The sequence below is a fragment of the Anolis carolinensis genome, chromosome 2 (assembly GCF_035594765.1).
Source record: "Anolis carolinensis isolate JA03-04 chromosome 2, rAnoCar3.1.pri, whole genome shotgun sequence".
In the NCBI taxonomy this organism is placed as follows: Eukaryota; Metazoa; Chordata; class Lepidosauria; order Squamata; family Dactyloidae; genus Anolis; species Anolis carolinensis.
The window spans coordinates 227,553,342-227,567,955 of NC_085842.1; the positions used below are offsets into that span (position 1 = coordinate 227,553,342).

Here is a 14,614-nt window from a genome sequence, read left to right on the forward strand (position 1 = left end):
TAAAATAATAAATGTATTAATAATAATAGAGTAAAATAAATGTAAAAGTAACAACAATAATAGAGTAAAATAATAAATGTAATAATAATAATTAATAGAGTAAAATAATAAATGTAACAATACCAATAATAATAGAGAAAAATAATAAATATACCATATATACTTGAGTATAAGATGACCTGAATATAAGCCCACCAGGACCCTCACGCGAGTATAAGCCAAGGAGGTTTTTTTTCAGTCCTAAAAAAGGACTGAAAAACTAGGCTTATACTCAAGTATATACAGTAATTAGGGTGGGTTTATGGTGCTGTATTGTTTTAATAGTGCATATACAACCTTTCAATACATTTTAATGTTGGATTTCAAGAATCGGTTAAAGATCTTTTAAATAAACCTTTTTGTGTAGGCTTTTCATCTGTAATGTTTCTAAATAAGCCAGTTTATTGGGAGAAAGGTGAGGCAGAAATTAATCGATGACAAACATGAGACCATCAGGATGACATTTGAGATAACTAAAGCTATTAAGCCCTCATGGAGATAAAGGAAACATATGCCGGACGCATGTTTAGCTTGAGCTTAACTGTTTTATCATGGCTTCCAACACTTACTAATGATTAACCTGTAACAGATCTTTGGACTCACAAAGCTGGTCACACAGCACACAAGCCTCTCTATAAAACTCCAGTTTGGATGCAGCCTGGCACTTGAGGTCATCTTCAGTCTATCTATCTGTTGAGGCCGACATCCAGGCAGACGTCTCAGTTCCCTTGCCTGCTGCTAATTCTTTGCTTTCCCTTTCTGACCTTGCAGAAAATGACATCTCCCGCACAGGACTCAAGCAGATCATGACAATCTTCATGGACTTATGGACCTTTAACCTGCAAGACATCAGTGATTAGGGATCAGAACTCGACAAAGTTCCTTTGGGGGGGGGGGGGGACTATAACTCCCAGATTTCCTCAGCCAACATGATGCCTGTCCATGTTCTACCGAGAATGGCTACCCAGCAGGCTCAGTGGTTCATTGGATATTTTAATTACAGAGACCAGCACAATTTGATACATATTTTTGGTGAGACAATACTTGGGGCCCGTCCAGACAGTACTTTTATCTCAGGATCCGCAGCAAACAGGAGGGTGGCCAGACACTATTCCCTGTAAACCTGGAAACAACGGATACAAAAGGCAAAAAACTTGAGATTTCCAGGTGCTGGAATATCGTGGTTTTTAGCAGAATATCCGGATCTTTGCATGTCTGTATGTCCCTGCAATCTGAAATCACAGGATATTTTAATCTAGGTTTGTTCCTGGGTTTGTTCCTGATTCGTTGGTTCCTAAAAGGAAGACAACACTTGAGTAGAAAGCAAAAACCTTGTCCTGGGAAGAGGAACTTTGTCCTTCACCTGTTTAATGAATTTTGTGGCAGAATAATGAAGTTCCTGGGGTGCAACAAGTACTTTCATATTAAGTAGTACACAATGGCACAGGAACAGACACTTTCAAACCAGTAACAGAATGCCATCATTACTGTAATTAGTCCGACCTTGTTGTATGACCATCTATGCAGCGGTGTACTTGTGCCAGGGAACAACAGGATGGGTTGCCGGGTTATACATTGGGTGTATGCTGACAACATGGGTATAGTTTAGTAAATGGCAAAAACTTATTACTGGCTGTTGGGACATGGATGTGATGCAGAGGATATTGAAAGCCAAGGTCATGCAGGTGGCTAATAGGAAAAGTACACAACCAAATCTGTCTGGACAGACGGCCAGGCAGCCAGGCTGTAACAATAGTCAATAATGACAAAGTTCTGGCATAAAAGTGTATGTCCCTATTTGATTGGGTACTGCTGACTTGGGCAGTATTGGTCTTACCCCATGAGGTTTGTTTGTGTGGGAGATACTTCATGAAACATCTGGGGGCCACAGTTTCTCAGCCAGGACAAAGAATTGAACTTTTGCAGTGATCCGCACATCCGAATCTCCGCAAATCCGCATCTAGCCAATTTTTTAAAAAGAAAAAAACCTCCAAGGTTTCCGGCAGAAGTCCCACATTGGCCATCTTGGGAGCTTCTAAATATTGGAACAAAGCAGCAAGTGTGGACAACAAAGGTCGAAATCCCAGGACTAAGAGATCTGTATGTGGACCTCTTCTGAAGTCCTGGGATTTTTTGTCCCTATTTAAAGCCCATGATTTAGTGCTGTCTGGAAGCACCCTTGGTTGCAAGGGAAGAGTGTCAATAGACTGTAATCCAGCAACATCCTTGTTCAGATGCATGATGTGGAAAGTAGAAAAAGGTCCTAACGCTTAGTGCAGGCATAGGCAAACTTTGGCCCTCCAGGTGTTTTGGACTTCAACTCCTTCAATTCCTAACAGCTAAATTGTGGGAAATGAAGTCCAAAACACCTGGAGGGTCGAAGTTTGCCCATGCCGGGCTTAGAGACATATGATCCTCCTTCCTCTGCCTCATTAGGGCCAGCTCCCCAAGTTCTACGGATGTGGCCTTGTTCCCCTTGTACTATCAGAAGTTGTTTTTTTTTTTTTTTTTGGAGAGCAGTGCTAGCTGGGTGATGCACTTTAAGCAATGCACAGCTGAGCAGGAATGAGGAGGTTACAAAGTCCCGAGTTTTCAAACCAAGGCAATTAAGAATAATTCATAAGAAGTGCATTTTTAGGTCTTGATGCTTCCTGGGAGACAATGCCGGGGAGTTGTTTCTTTATCCCCACCTCTGCTATATAATGCAATCTGGCACCTCTTCAATTCTGAAGCAATGCTTAGTTTTGCTTAGTTTTGCTGGAATGGTAGTGAGGGCTGTGATAAAGCTTAGCACGAGGTGAACCACACCCTGCAGGCAGTAAACTGTTGGCAGCTGTTTGATCTCAGCGGGCAAAGGTTCCCAGGTTTCATAAGCATCCAGATACTAAGGAGTCACCGGGAAGTATTGAGACAGAGGCTTTAGGTCAGAGGTATTTGGGCATCTGAAATGAAATGTGTAAATGCTTAACAACAGCCTTGTATTAGTAATATGTTGGCAGTACATTGGGGTGTTCACCAGAAAATCATTAGAGGAGAATGATACTGCAGTCATGACCACAAGTACTGGTGTTCCGTAAAATGAGACTTAAACCCAAGAAATGTAATGCCAGAACTGAGAAGATCAAAACCCCCCACAAAGTCACTAGGTAAAGGTTTTCTCCTAACATTAAGTCCCTGCATGGAGCGCCGTTACCTTCTTGCCTGAGTGGTACCTATTGATCTACTCACATTGACATGTTTTTGAATGGCTAGGTTGGCAGAAGCTGGGGCTAACAGAGGGAGCTCACCCCGCTCCCTGGATCTGAACCTCTGACCTTTCGGTCAGCAAGTTCAGTAGCTCAGCGGTTTAATTCACTGCGCCACCGGGTCTCATTTCTTAGAAAATAATAGCGATTAGTCAAACTTACCACTGGTAGAAGAAAAATGATAAATCCCAGTCAAAAACAAAACAGGAGGTGAAATATATGATGTCAAAAAAGCCCTCTGATCCCTCCACAGTTGCCCAGCCTTGCTAATAACATTATGGTACATTTTGTGAGAAGAAACCATGTGTTTTAAAATATAACAGTTTACGCATGATGCCAATGTGACAGCAACATGGTATAGTGGTTTGAATGCTGGCCTAGGATACTGGGAGTCTACATGGCCATGGAAACCTAGGCTGGATCTACTCTGCCATATAGTCCAGATTATCAAAGTGGAGAATACTCATCTGTTTTGAACTGGATTATATCAGGACCTGTCATGGGTTTACCTGAGGCATCCAAATGATACCTCAGGTACACCTACTCTGGCATTTTAATGCTTATATCTTTATCGGGTTGTGGCTGGGATGTTGTATTGCCCTTTTAATTGATAGTGATTGCTCCATTTTATTGATTATTTTATTGATTGTGTATTTTTATTGGGTTTTTAGTTAATTTTTGTAACTGTTTTATGTCATTTGGGGCTGTTATTGTTTCTGGTCATTTTTTGATGGATTTATGTGTTGTATGGCACGATTATGTGCTGCTTTTAAGTAACCCCAGGTCCCTTTTGGAAGATGGTGGTGGGATATAACTAAAGATAATAATAATAATAATCATCAAGATCATCATCTTGGATGTCCGAGTATACTCTGGATTAATTAAACACATGGAAAGAGCCGGACTTTAATGTAAGGTATGGGCCATATTGGAATTGACTCCTGGGACTGCTTCTGCGATCCTAGGGATCAGTCCCCACAGCGATCCTGGATAGCACCCCACTCTCCCTTCCCAACTCCCCATTTACCCCCAAAACGTACCTGAGGCATGGAGAAAGCATCAAAATGACATGTTGGGAGGTTGTGTGGGGGGTGGTCTGGTTGATCTGGGAGGGCATGTAGCCTCCCCGCCCTCAGAGAAAGCCCAGGGTTTGGGGTGGGTGTCAGGACCAAATCCCAGGTCATATCTGGAAGGGCCCTAAGAAAAGTAATATATTAAACCTGAGCAATATTGCAATATCTGTAATCAACAAAATCTGGAAGCAGAAAAGAACAAGTTTGTGCATGAGAGAAAAAAGGAGGCAAATGCAGGCCCATGGCAAAATTCAGCATCACTAAACCACATGTCTGCATCGCGGAAATTGAGACATAGGTACTTTGTTGTCATATCGCTGCAGTGATCTAGTTTTGCTTCCCGTGCTTACTAAAAATACAAACAAACCTAGGCGGCTATATTTAACTCACAATATTACAAATGCTGCTTCCATGCTAATTTCCCACGGAGCCTTTAATGGCAAATATGGTAGTCTCCTCCTCGCTCTAATGCAAGGGATATGTGAGTTGTGTTGTGGAAGGCTTTCATGGCCAGAATCACTGGGTTGCTGTGAGTTTTTCGGGTTGCATGGCCATGTTCCAGAAGCATTCTCTCCTGACGTTTCACCCACATCTATGGCTGGCATCCTCAAAGGTTGTGAGGTTTGTTGGAAACTAGGCAAGAGGGGTTTATGTATCTGTGGAAGGTCCAGGGTGGGGGAAAGAGCATTTGTCTGCTTGAGGCAAGTGTGAATGGTGGAATTGGCCACCTTAATTAGCATTGAATGGCTTTGCAGCTTCAACGCCTGGGTTCTTCCTGCCTGGGGGATCCTTTATTGGGAGGTGATTAGCTGGCCCTGATTGTTTCTTATCTGGAATTATCCAGTTTTTGAGTGTTGTTCTTTATTTACTTTCCTGATTTTAGAGTTTTTTTAAATATTGATAGCCATATTTTGTTCATTTTCATGGTTTCCTCCTTTCTCTTGAAATTGGATTTCCAGAGAAGAAACAATCCGGGCCACAGATTTATAAACCCCACTTAATCTAGTTTCCAGCAGACTTCAAAATCTCTGAAGATGCCTGCCATAGATGTGGCTGAAACATCAGGAAGGAATGCTTCTGGAACATGGCCATACAGCTCAGAAAGCTCACAGCAACCCAGAAATATAAGTTCTATGTGGAGAGAAAGGCACGGTGTAAATCAAATAAAGGAAAGAAGGAAAAAAGGAAGGATTCAGCAAAGAGTAACCATTAGCATGAGTTAGAATTCATTATAATACAAATGATTCTTTTACATAATTTCACCTTTTTGTGATTTTTGAATCGTATTTATTATGGTGAAGCTTGTATGTAGTCTTTGCAATGCTGTTAAAAGTGTTCCCAAATGTCAGCTCCTTCCCACATCCCTCAGGATGAGGGGAAGAATCTCAGGTCAAGGACACTGCCTTGAAAGTATTTTTTCCCCACTTTGCGGCTTGCGGCTGGTCCCTGTTGGTATAGTTGCGTTGGATGCAAACTTCCCAGGGTGCTTGCCAGGCCATCTCCACCTTCCTCCCCTTCTCCACATTTCTCAAACTGCAGACCACACCAGAACTCAATGGGAAGAAGCAGGTAAGGTAAAGGTGAAGGTTTCCCCTGACATTAAGTCTAGTCGTGTCCAACCCTAGGAGTTGGTGTTCATCTCCATTTCTAAGCCAAAGAGCCGGCGTTGTCTGTAGACACCTCCTAGGTCAAGTGGCCAGCATGTCTGCATGGAGCGCTGTTACCTTCCTGCAGAAACAGTAGCTATTGATTTACTCACATTTGCATGTTTTCGAACTGCTAGGTTGGCAGAAGCTGGAGCTAATAGCGGCTCACTCCACTCCCCAGATTCAAACTGCCGACCTTTTGGTCAGCAAGTTCAGCAGCTCAGAGGTTTGACCCACTGCACCACCGGGGGCTCCTATATTGAACTACTTTGGCATTTGCTTTCCCAGGAGTTGCTGAATATGATACCATATGACAGCTGCTTTGAAGCTCTTTTGTCTTATTAAATGCTCAGTTCTATTGCCACCAACCTTAAACAATTGAAACCGTCAGGGTCAGCTCTGCCATTGCACTCAGTGAGATGGTCCTCTTGGTGATAAGTGTGTCTTTACCTGCAACTGTCCTTATGTTTTGGTTTTGAAATCTGAGGGCCTGGAATGCTTCTGAACTGCATTTCTAGACTGGTGAGATAATACATGGAAACCTGTTCCTCCTTGTGGTGACATCATGGGGGTCTTTCCTACAGCAGCTGACATTTTGATGAAATCTATTAGTGTTACCAAGAAAAGATCCCCACAACCCGGTCCTCCCATATGTGCAGCCGTTTGAATTGGGTGAAGTGGGATCCAGCTATAGGGAGTTGACTTGATCTGTCAAGCCCCCAAAACAACGCACGAACCAGGTCTGTGATACTTTTGAATAGGAAGACTAACTTCAGGTGAGATTGGAAATGTGATGTAAACATTGAAAAGTAGAACACTCTGCTGTACCTTTGGAACTAGTCCTCGTGTGATTTGTTTTTTAGGCCCTGGATTCAGTCATTTTGGCTGGATCTACACTGCCTTATACACAAAGATCTAATCCTATATTATCTTCTTATGCAAGATTATCTGGCAGGCTCATATAATCCATTTCAAAACAGATAATCTGGGATCAGATCCTGGAATATAGGGCAGTGTAGATCCATCTTTTGTTTTGCGGCAGTCCTGATTTTCTGGCAGCCATGCAATATGGGTGACTATGGGTCTCTTTGGGCCCTTCCACAATGCCATATAACTCAGAATATCAAGGCAGAAAATTCCACAATATCTGCTTTGAACTGTGTTATCTGAGTCCACATTGCCATATATTCCAGTTCAAAGCAGATAATATGGGATTTTATTCAGCTGTGTGGAAGGGGCTTTCTTCTCTACCTCTCTATCCCCATGCAGAGTGAAGCCACATTGCTTCTATTCCATTACTTGGGTTTTACTTTATGTTTGAATTTGTTTTGCCGTCATTGCTTAATTGTGCTGTCATGGTGGGTCGCCAGCACAGCGCAGTTATGACAGTATCCTCCATTTGCGAGAAGCATTGTAACTGCATAATTGCGCAATTTTAGCATTTAAAAAAGAAGAAAATCAAACAGCATGCATGTGCTACATAGAGTGGACACAAACAGGAGATGGGATCAAGTGAGATGATGCAGAAAATTAATTACAGGAAAGTGCATTGCCAAAGTGGTATTATAGCGCTGTTGGAGAAAATGCGTGAAAGTGGTTGTTCCATACTGGTATGTTTTTGTATGCTTAAAAAATGGAATTGTTGCAAGACACTAGGCTCATGTAGTAGTTAAAGTGAGGTCATAGTGCCATATTAGTATAATGTGAAAGTGCCCTGTACGACAACAGGCAGTGTACTAAAAAGGGTACTGTTCCATTATCTTATCCACAAGGAGGTGCTAGAGAGAGAAGGATAGACCATTTTATGGGGGGAGTTGACGGAGGAAAACCATTTCCCCCATTTTTACTGGTTATTCCCCCTCCCCCTTCCCCATATCATAAATGAGGATTGTTTCCACAACGGGAACATGGGTGGGGGGAATAACAGGAAAACAAGAGGAAATGCTTTTACTCCTTCAACCCACCCTCCACCTCCATAAAATGGACTATCCTTTTTCCCTAGTGTCCCGTTGTGGCCTCCGTCCAGATAATGAAACAGTACCCAAATAATAATAATAATAATTGTTATTATTATTATTATTGACACAACGACATAGTCTGACACAGCAAACAAGATAGATATGCTGGATTTCGTATCACAAAATCACAAGCCGAACACTTCTCAAGCGTTTAGGACTGTGTGATGTATTTTCGGATGATGCACGCAGATCCCAGTAGAGTGGCCTTTTGCAGTTGGCAAGATCGTAATTTTGTCAATGTCCATTGTTTCCAAATGCCGGCTGAGATCTTTAGGCACGGCACCTAGTGTGCCCATCACCACCGGGACCACCTGTACTGGTTTCTGCCAGAGCCTTTGAAGTTCAGTCTTGAGGTCCTGATAGCGGCTGAGTTTTTCCTGTTGTTTTTCATCAATTCAACTGTCACCTGGTATGGCAACATCAATAATCCAAACATTTTTTTTCCCCACAACTGTGATGTCTGATGTGTTGTGTTCCAAAACTTCGTCAGTCTGGATTCAAAAGTCCCACAGTATCTTTGCGTGTTCATTTTCCATTACCTTTGCAGGTTTGTAATCCCACCAGTTCTTTACTGCTGGGAGGTGGTACTTGAGGCATAAGTTCCAATGAATCATTTTGGCCAAATAGTTGTGCCTCTGTTTGTAATCTGTCTGTGCGATTTTCTTACAGCAGCTGAGGGTATGATCAATGTTTTTGTTGGCTTCCTTGTACAGTCTGCATTTTGGGTCATCAGCTGATTTTTTGATCTTGGCCTTAATTGCATTTGTTCTGATGGCTATTATTATTATTATTATTATTATTATTATTATTATTATCCCCCCCTCCCCGCCTATCCTCGTGGCTTGAGGCAGATTACAACATAGCTAAAAACACACAATCATTATATAAAATAACATATTAAAATGGATTTCTACAAAATACATGTATTCAAATACACAAAGATTAAAATATTGTGAGTTTAAAATTCATGATCCATGAATCCCTTCCCTTTTCCCTTTTCTTTATACTCATTGCAGATATATATTCCCCCTCCCTGACATATTCCCTGTCAGGGAATCAATGCTACTGATTTTTAAAAATTGTGTCAGAAGCAAATTGAGAATATACTGCAAGTTGCTCCTGGTGTGAGAGAATCGGCCATCTACAGAGACGTTGCCCAGGAGAAGCCAGGATGTGTTACCATCCTGTGGGAGGCTTGTCCTATGTCCCCGCCTGGAAGCTGGGGCTGACAGATGAGAGCTCATCCTGTATCGCGGATTCAAAATGATAACCTTCAGCAGTTCAGCTGGCACAAGGGTTTAACCCCTTGAGCCACCGCAGATCCAAATGCTATTGATGGACGTTTCAAATGAGAATGTGCCTTTTGTTGTGGAGGCTTCCCACTGACCTGCATTCCTTAATTACATATCTTGCTACCAGATGGAATACAAAAGTAAAATAATTGTCACAAATGGAGAATGGATTGGACCAGGGCAGACGTTGTTTCTCGGTGACAAAGTTATCACTAATTTGTCCTAATGTTCTCACTCATTTCCCTCTCTGATTGAAATATATACATAGCTATATGTGTGCGCATGCAAACATATGTGACTGTGTTCCTGTATCAAAGGAATAATGTATTGCATCTGAACCATATCATTCTGATGTTTTAAAAGGATGTTGATAAGCACACCTGAAAGTGTTTACAGTACCTGTTAGTTCTTTGTCCTAGTCCTCTTCTTGAAGCCAAGAATCAGCGATGATTGGTCTTGGCCTGTACAAACATGGGCTCTGATAAAGAAAATGCAATGCTTGACAAGGTGCTTTACTTACTTTTAAAAATGCATGGCCAATGTAGTATCTTAAGGGCCTGCTAGTAAAATATTGCTGCTTGGCAAGGGCATATAGCTTAGTTCAGGGCTTTTTAAACTTTTTCCTCTCTCAACCTCTTTCCGCCCTAGACATTTTTATGTGACCTTGAATATATAGGTATATAAAATAGGTATACAAATCAAACACTGCACAACTTTCACATTTTTTTTACCGAGGTAAAGGACAGGTGTTGGCATGATTGTAAACAAAGAGGTGTGTTAAATCACATGATATGGGAATGTCAGAGAGTACAGGCATACTGGAGAATGACTGAAGGAGAAATTAATAGAATTCTAAATCTTCAAATAATAATAACCAATAGAAATGTATTACAGTATAGTCTCATTTATCCAACACTCGTTTATCCAGCGTTCTGGATTATCCAACATATTTTTGTAATCAATGTTTTCAATACATTGTGATATTTTGGTGCTAAATTCGTAAATACAGTCATTACTACATAGCATTACTGCATATTGAACTACTTTTTCTGTCAAATTTGTTGTATAACATGATGTTTTGGTGCTTAATTTGTAACATCATAACCTAATTTGATGTTTAATAGGCTTTTCCTGAATCCCTCCTTATTATCCAACATATTCGCATAACCAACATTCTACCGGCCCATTTATGTTGGATAAGTGAGACTGTACCTGCAAGGATACAGGGAGTTTATAATATGCAAAAGGAAAGGATGAATTAAATTAATAGTTTGTGCTCAAATTGTTTGAGTGAGAGGTTGGAAAGATAAAATGGACTCTGACAAATTGGTATAAGTATACAGTTAATACGTGTGTTAAATGTGGAAATAACAAATAGTAAATTGAACAATATAGATAAAATAGAAAAGCTGTAGACATAATAAAAGTGAAAATCTGTATGTGTGATCGACCAGGAAGGCGTCCGTGGACAACAGGCTCTGCAACATGGAAGAATGAAACAAGAGCACCTCCCCATGGCCGAGTTGAGCACAGCCTCCAGATTTTGAGATGAAAAAAAGAGGGAAGCCTTGCTGTCTGTCTTTATCAATTGTATAATGATATTGAATAATTGTATAATGGCATTGAATGTATGCCATATATGTACCTGTAGTCCACTCTGAGTCCCCTTGGGGAGATAGAGAGGAATATAAATCAAGTATATTATTCATTGCTCTTAATCAAACACCATAACACAATTATCCCTGTTACTTTTTGTTCATCAGTTTGCTATATGTAAAATGGGGTGGGGATGGAGGAAATGTAGAGTTTAAGCTGAAATATTTCAGCAACAGAGAGAGATAAGTGCTCTGGTTGGAGGAAACGAGATGGCTGAGTTGTATAATGAACCTTTGAAAGCCTTCAAATTCCGATAGCAAATAGTAATTACCTTGAATACAGTTGAAGGTGTTGCCCTTCAAAGGCTAGTCTCGGCTGTAAGGGGATACCATGCGGGAATTAGGACTTTATTGCACAGAGATGGTAAACTCGCACAGTAACAGAAAGGGTCCTATCATATAACATTGTGTGATATCAGTTGCTGGTCCACCACCTCATCATCATGGTAAACTACTACTATCATGCATTGTGGAATGCATCAGGACTCTAATAAGCATGCAATAATGTTCTTAGAGACATTGATTGCATTGTTTTATAAAGTCTTGCACTGCTTATGACTGAATCCTGCCAGAAGTTTGCAGTCTTGATATTCAGAGAAGCCTCTTCAAGGGCCCTTCCACATAGCTATATAACCCAGAGTATCAAGGCAGAAAATCCCACATATATCTACTTTGAACTGGGTTATCTGAGTCCACATTGCCATATATTCCTGTTCAAAGCAGATAATATGGGATTTTATTCAGCTGTATAGGTTTGTTTTGCTATTGTTTTCACATATGATCCTTCAACCTTTGCATTCGCTCCAGAGCATTAGCTAATGTGATTCACAGGGACATGGGTAACTGTCTTCTATGGAGTTAGATCAGAGCTTTCCAAACTCTGTCAGGACACACTAATGTGTCCCCGTAGTCCCTAGGTGTGTCGCCAGGCAGTCTAGGATTCACTAGAGTTGGAATATCCCCACCAAAGGGCATCTAGTCCAACCCCCTTCAACCATGAAGGAAGTCTCAGCCCGATCCCTCCCAGCAGATGGCCATCCAGCTTTTGCTTAAAAACCTTCAGAGCAAGAGACTCCACTGGACTCACAGACAGGCTATATATTACTAGAGTTGGAGGGGACCCCCAAAGAGCATCTAGTCCAGTGGTTCTCAACCTGGAATCAACTCCCAGAAACCCCAGCCAGTTTACCAGCTGTTAGGATTTCCGGGAGTTGAGGGCCAAAAACATCTGGGGACCCCAGGTTGAGAACCACTGATCTAGTTTAACCCCATTCTGCCACAAAGGAAGGCACAGTCACAGCACCCCTGGATGGCCCTCCAGCCTCTGTTTAATATTCTTCCACAGAGATTTAACACTACAGACGTGGAGTGCTGGTGCTTTTCAAGTATACATCTACTTCTAGAACTTTTATAATTTGCACAATTTTTTGTTTGAGTTGTTGCCATTACCACTAAAACGGATCAGTTTCAAATTAAGCGAAAAAAAATCTGTTGACAATTGTTGGGAATCTATTGAGCGACCAGACTCAAAATAACCCTCTCTTGGGGTGATTTCACCAAAAATATAGCAGAGTGCCGGAAGCACACTTCACAACCAGCAGAAACCTATGTGTAGTGAGCTGGGATAAGCTTCTGTTGCTTAGGATGGCAAAGGATTGCAGAGCCAAAAATATAAGTTCAAAAGTATTTATTGAAGTAAAAGAAATACATTCTGGATAGGGATGTTCTTGGAGCTAACTAACTTTCTAAATCTCATATTCTAAGGAAGGTAAAAAGTAAAATATCAAAGAATGTATGCATGCAGTTACATCTTGCCCGGAGAATGGCAAGATGCTTCCTCACAGGATAAGACAAAAGGCAAAAGAGAAAGAAAATTGAGACCGGTCATGTGGTCAAAGCCTAGGCACAATCAAAATGGCAATAGAGAAGAAGTTACCTCATACCTCAAAGAGATCACATTTCTACATCTTCAAATGGGGGAGGAGATAGCAACAAACAGGAAGATGGGAGTAGAGACAGAAAGGTTCTTCTAGGAAGGCATGCATAGGAATAGGGAAAATAATCCCTCATTCTAATCCAGTTTTCTTAGTCTAGCTACTCATTGGGGACTAGAGACTTGTGTAGTCCAGGATGACACCCAACAACAAAGATGTTTGAGATGAGCGGCTATGGAGGAAACAAATCAAGAATCAAGTGTTGGACAAGAGTGTAAAGGGGAAAATTCCAAACTTTGTTTATACAGTCAAGATTATATGAAATTTGTTTGTATTACATTATATTATGTATGAAACTCTTATAAGGGTTTCTGAAAAGTTTGGAAGAGTTTGAAAAGCTCTGAGGCCCCTTCTACGAGCACTTACAGACAGACCCTATATCCCAGGATATCATCCCAGCTTTTCTGTTTATCCCAGATTATCTGACAGCGTGGACTCATATAATCCAGTTTAAAGCAGAAAACCTGGGATTAGATCCAGGGATATATGCCCTTTCTGGAAGAGCCCTACACTGCCATATAAAATTCAGATTATCTGTTCTGAACTGGACTATATTGCAGTGCAGACTCATATATTCCAATTCAAAGCCGAGCAATGTGGATTATCTGCTTTGATGACCTGGATTATATGGCAGTGTAGAAGGAACCTCAGACAGCAAGTTTCAAGGAACAGAGAAAGGCACCTAGTTATGTAACATATTATTAATTTGTTTTTAATGTTGGAGATAGGAAGCCGTGTCTCCTATGCTAAAATAATTTCCCTGAACTGGATTAATGTAGATCTTAATTTGGGCAAATGCTGGAGAAAAACATTTCCTACCTTGTCTCAAGCCGCGAAATGTCTTGGACTGTCCTTGCCTTTTCTGCATGCACAACCCTTTGCTCTGTCAATGAGTTATAGCCCTTCCTTCCTTTTCCCATTAAAATCTCTTTTTTGGCTGGAATACAAATGGCCCAAGGATGCTTTAATGCTTGCCAAAGAAAATCACTTAAACCAAGCATGTTTATTCCGAATTAAGTCTTGTTAAATTCAGTGAGGTTTATTCCCTAGGAAGTGAGATTAAGTTTGTAGCCTCAAGGCAATTAATATCCTTGGTTGTCTTCCTCATCCAGGACACTTCCTGATGGATTTATAGATGTACTCATCCTGAAGAAGGAGGTTCTGTTATGCTAAGAAGCTGCTTCTTGGGTGTTTGGGAGAACAAGGTTTTCTAGAGACAACCAATACGGGGAAGAAAAAAAAACAAGAATTCATATCAAAAAGACAATAAACAAACAAGCCCCAAACACACAATGGAAACAATAGGTTGAGCATTCTCTATTTAAAATGCTTGAGACCAGGAATGTTTTCGAGTTCAGATTATTTTTTCAAAATTTCAGATTCCATATATACACTTAAATGAGATATCCTGAAGATGGGACCCAAGTCTAAACATGAAATGTATTTCTGTTTCATATATATAGCCAAAATATAATTTAAATATGTTGTTTAAAATGAGTTTATACTGCAATTTAATCCAGTTCAAAGCAAATAATCTATATTTGACATGGCAGTGTAGATGGGGCTTTAGGCTGAATCTAGCTTTAGGCTGAATCACTGCCATATAATTCAGATTATTAAAGTAGATAATTCAGATTATCCTCTTTGAACTG

General features: G+C 40.8%; 1 long non-coding RNA gene across 4 annotated transcripts; it reads right to left on the bottom strand.

Moving 5' to 3' along the window:
• Nucleotides 1-14,251, bottom strand: LOC103277676 (uncharacterized). Of its 4 annotated transcripts, none has more exons than XR_505605.3 (4): nt 13,782-14,248; nt 9,713-9,791; nt 4,325-4,481; nt 1-878 (listed from the first exon to the last, which is right to left on the bottom strand). It is a non-coding gene; the product is annotated as an uncharacterized LOC103277676 (long non-coding RNA). The 4 variants fall into 4 exon arrangements; XR_505606.3 differs by having other exon boundaries at nt 9,713-9,774; nt 13,782-14,246; XR_010003369.1 differs by lacking the exon at nt 13,782-14,248 and adding an exon at nt 11,241-11,286 and having other exon boundaries at nt 9,713-9,774.
• Between the last annotated feature and the right edge of the window lie 363 nt (nt 14,252-14,614).